The sequence below is a fragment of the Vipera ursinii genome, assembly GCF_947247035.1.
Source record: "Vipera ursinii genome assembly, chromosome: 6".
NCBI lineage: Eukaryota > Metazoa > Chordata > Lepidosauria > Squamata > Viperidae > Vipera > Vipera ursinii.
This window is the reverse complement of record NC_139515.1, coordinates 8,240,904-8,245,903: the sequence shown is the minus strand read 5'-3', so window position 1 is coordinate 8,245,903 and position 5,000 is coordinate 8,240,904. Positions and strand designations below refer to the sequence as shown.

General features: G+C 45.2%; 1 protein-coding gene across 1 annotated transcript in view; it reads right to left on the bottom strand.

The window, feature by feature from the left end:
- The window catches only part of FRMD4A (FERM domain containing 4A), a gene marked incomplete at its 5' end in the record, with an annotated part of 169,301 nt that overhangs the window by 97,212 nt on the left and 67,089 nt on the right, over positions 1–5,000 (bottom strand). The window lies entirely within an intron of this gene.

Genomic DNA, 5,000 nt, shown 5'->3' with positions numbered 1-5,000 from the left:
GAAGGGACCTTGGAGGTTATCTAGTCCAACCCCCTGCTCAGGCAGGAAACCCTATACCATTTCAGACAAATGGCTGTCCAGTCTCTCCTTAAAAACTTCCAGTGTTGGAGCATTCACCGCTTCTGGAGGCAGGTTGTTCCACTGGTTAATTGTTCTAACTGTCAGGAAGTTTCTCCTTAGTTCTAGCTTGCTTCTCTCCTTGAATGGAGATGTTCTTGAGTGTGTACGTATGTTTTAACTACTGGGAAGTTTTGAAAGTTGATAAAGACAGAGCTAGGGCATCTGGAAAAAAAATCAGGAAAAGGCTTTATTGATCAGAGTTTTTCTAAAAAAAAAAAGAGTTTCGTATAGGAGGCAAATAGTGAGAATAACTAGTGTGTGCATCTAAAGCTACTTCTGCAGGGTCAGCAGCTCCACACCCTAGTCTCACAATAGCAGTTTACAAAACACCCAAAGCTCGGCCAGCTTCACAGTGCCGACAACAAAGTTGACAAATCACAGATTTCACACACACACACACACACACACACCCAACTGCTGCAGGAATCACAGCAGCAAACAAACAATCCTTCATGCCCACTCCAGGAAATAATTGCACCCATTTCTCATTTGCATCGTCTTCACTCCAGGCTGCGGTGCGTTTGTCTCGTGGCTGCACAAATGAAAAAAGAAATCTCTGCCATTCCTTTATGAAGGACACCGCAGAACTAACTGCCAAAGCCATCTTTCCACTCAGAACTAACTGCCAAAGCCATCTTTCCACTTCGAAGGCCCAAAGCCCAACGAGATGAGAGGTGTGGGATGGAAGGAGCCCTGTGGGAATTGGGAAGTGGATTGTCTTCAAGCTCCATGGAATTACAGCTCATTTAGTGATGCTTCAAAGTTACAGCGGCACTGAACAAAAACGGCACCGACTTAACGACCGTTTTTCATGCTTACAACCGTGGCAGCCTCCCCCGTGGTCAGGTGATCAAAATTCAGGCACTTGGCAACTGACTCGTATTTACGACGGTTGTAACGTCCCAGGGTCCCGCGATGCCCTTTTGCGACTTTCCTGCAAGCAAAGTCAAATGGGCAAGCCAGATCCACTTAACAACCGTGCTACTAATTTAACAATGGCAGTGATTCCCCTTGCAACCGTGGCAAGAAAAGTGGTAAAATGGGGGCACAACTCACTTAACAAATGTCTCGCATAGCCACATAAATTTGGGGCTCAATTGTGCTTGTAAGTTGAGGACTACCTGTACTACAGGTATCTCTTAAGTAAGTTTCCTGCAGGTTGGTGTTATGTTCAGCCAAGCCAGAAATTAATTCTCTTGCACAAGGCTATTAGCCTTTCCGAAAACAGAGACAGATCAGCAATAATCCTGCAGCTGCCATAAATCAAATTTGCAGCTGATGGTTAGTGAGTTATTTCTTCTGGGTTTTCAATCAAACACTGTTATTAATGACTAAGCAAAAGCCTTGAGGGTTCCTGTTGGGAAATGGAAGCAAGAAGTGGCTTGTCCAAGAAGAGGTTAGGATTGCACAAATTGTGTAAGACTTTAAAAAAGTGATGCATCAGGAAACTCTCCGCTTCCTACAGGGAAGCATGCCTTATTACACAGCTAGTCCTCGACTTACGGCAGTTTGCTTACTGACTGTTCAGAGTTACAGCAGCACTGGGAAAAAGTGGTTTGTGACCGGTTTTTCACACTTACAACCATTGCAGCATCCCCTGATCACGTGATTAAAATTCAGATGCTTGGCAACTGACTCCTGCTTACGACGATTGCAATGTCCTGGGGGGGGTGGTCATGCGATCCCCTTTTGCGACCTTCTGACAAGCAAAGTCAATGGGGGAGCCGGATTCACTTACTAATCGTGTGACTGACTTAACAACTGCAGTGATTCACTTAACAGCGGTGGCGAGAAAGGTCGTAAAATGGGGGAACTCTCACTTAGCCAACGTCTCACTTAGCCACAGAAATTTTGGGGCTCAAATGCAGTCGTTAAGTCAAGGAGTACCTGTGTTTTGTTTTGCACCTTTATTTTTTTCCCAGTGAAATTCATTCCAAAGCGTAACATCGGAAGCCGTGGCAACTGACCCATCTACTCTCCAGCCCCCAATTTGCACCATTGTCTAGAAAAAAAAGCAAGTGCATACCCCATCTTGTTCCTACATCTGTGATGTCTCCATCCCAGAACATCCTCTCTGGCATTGTTGCCGTGCAACCAGTTTTTGTAGCATTTGCTTGTAGCCTAGTCACCAAGCTGACTTGGGCTGATCTCAAAAGCTAAGCAGGGGACGCCCATGTCAGCAGTTGTATGGGAGACTACCTGAGGATCCCAGGGCAGTAGGCTTAATTGGGATATCAATAAACAACCTTGGAGAAGGCAATGGCTGATCGCTTCCATACACCAAGAAAACTGCATGAAGGTTTGAAGTTGATTTGAAGGCAAACTTTAATTTTCCTTAACTAATTGTAGGGGAAAGAGTGGAACAACCTGGAGGTGGAGTCAAAAGCGGAATCAGCCTGGAATCTCTACGTGGCCACAAGTGGATTAAATTCAGTATTCCTTGAATTCTGCTGACCCTTATCCAACTGCTAGCAGGTCCTAAGCATTAGCTGAAAAGATTTCTGTGCATAGGCATGACTTGCAAAAAAATCAGTTTAATTGGGACTTCATATGTGGACCTGATCTTTGGTGCCTGATAGTAATCAAAGGGTTTCAAAGTCCTTATTATTTAACTGAGCAAGCGCCAGGGATGAATGCAGCCAGGGGTGAATGAATAGCACGCTCATTTCACCTGCACGCTCGTTCTTTCCTTGTAATTAATTTTTTACATCCAAATGCCAAAAATAACCTTAAGCCTAAAAGAGTCACGGGTTGGCCGTGATTTTGAAACAACAGTCTGAGCTACCACGCCTAGTGAGAGGAGCCATTTGTTTTGAAATAACTTTCTGCTCTCCGGGAGCAGACTGTAATGCCATTTTATTTATTTATTGCATTATTTATATCCATCCCCCATCCCCCAAGAATTTGGATAGTTTGCTTAGTTCATAGGAAAAAAAAACCCTGCTGCAATCAATGCAAAGCACCACATAATCAACCCTGATATGAATTAAGTATTACTCTAAGAATACCAATAAATTTTGTTGTTGTTGTTAGTTGCGAAGTCATGTCCGACCCATCGCGACCCTATGGACAATGTTCCTCCAGGCCTTCCTGTCCTCTACCATCTTCTGGAGTCCATTTAAGCTCACACCTACTGCTTTAGTGACTCCATCCAGCCACCTCATTCTCTGTCGTCCCCTTCTTCTCTTGCCCTCAATCTTTCCCAGCATGAGGCTCTTCTCCAGTGAGTCCTTCCTTCTCATAAGGTGGCCAAAGTATTTGAGTTTCAACATCAGGATCTGGCCTTCTAAAGAGCAGTCAGGGTTGATCTCCTCTACGACTGACCAGTTTGATCGCCTTGCAGTCCAAGGGACTCGCAGGAGTCTTCTCCAGCACCATAGTTCAAAGGCCCCAATTCTTTGGCGCTCAGCCTTTCTTATGGTCCAATTTTCACAGCCATACATTGCAAACCAATAAATTTAAGGATACTTAAAAAAAAGAATAGCAATAGGGCTAACAGAATAGCCCTCGTATATTTTTGTCACTTTCCTAAATACCGAATAGTTTCACTGCTGTCCAGAGATGAGAAGGCAGGCTGTTCTCCAGTGATGGCACTGCCATCAAACAAGGTCTGGACTTATCTCTGTGGAGATTCTCAGTCATCCAGGTCCTGGTTGTCCCTTTTTCAGGAGGCAACTGGACTTCCTTGGTTTTTCCTTTCGCTTCTCATCCAAGAAGCTTCTTCAGCTCTGACTGGATGGTGGGGGAATGGAAGGATGTATATTCTTTGCAAGCAGCTGGTCATTTGCGTTCTTTGCGAAAGTCATTGAGGCCACTTGGGAGGGGGGGTCACCTGTGTAGTGCAAATGGTTGTGGAGTTTTCTTGGATGCAGGATGTTTTCTGCCCTGTGTCCCTTCCCTGTTGAAGACAGGCCCAGGCTGTTGGGGATCAGTCTGTGTTGTCCGCATCTCATAACTGGAGCGCAAATGGTTTCTGTGGTCTGCGACGTTTTCTGGAAATCCATTTATACACCCGCACCATTTGAAGCGTGTTCCTCCCCATGTGCATAGCTAAATGTCCACGGAGATTCTCCGTCATCCAGCTCATGGTTGTCCCAAAGGTGCTTTTTCAAGAGGCAACTGGACTTCTTCAGTTCTGAAGAAGTTTCTTGGATAATAATAATGATGATGATGATGATGATGATGATGATGATGATGATGATAAAGTTGGAAGGGGCCTTGGAGATCATCTAGTCCAATCCCCTGCTGAGGCAGGAAACCCTATACCATTTCAGACAAATGGCTGTCCAGCCCCTTCTTAAAGACTTCCAGTGTTGGAGCATTCACCGCTTCTGGAGGCAGGTTGTTCCACTGGTTAATTGTTCTAACTGTCAGGAAGTTTCTCCTTAGTTCCAGGTTGCTTCTCTCCTTGATTAGTTTCCATCCGTCGCTTCTTGTCCTGCCCTCCGGTGCTCTGGAGAATAGCTTGACTCCTTCTTCTTTGGGGCAGCCCCTTGGATATTGGAAGACTGCTATCATGTCACCCCTCATCCTTCTCTTCATTAAACTAGACATACCCAATTCCAGCAATCGTTCCTTATATGTTTTAGCCTCCAGTCCCCTAATCAGTTGAGAAGTAAAATGGCTCCAAGGAGAAACAAAGTTCCAGTTGCCTTTTGAAAAAGCACATTTGGGACAAGGTCTGCCTTGGGCAGGGAGGTGGACTAGAAGGCCTCCAAGATCCCTTCTAGCCCAAGGATTCTATGACTTTGGATTTCTCCTGTCCTCTTTTCTGAGGAGGTAAGGATCCAAGCATCCCTCCCCAACCCAAAACATAAAGACGGCCAGATTTTATTTGGAGAATCCAATTCTGAAGATGAACCGGATCCAACCCATGACAT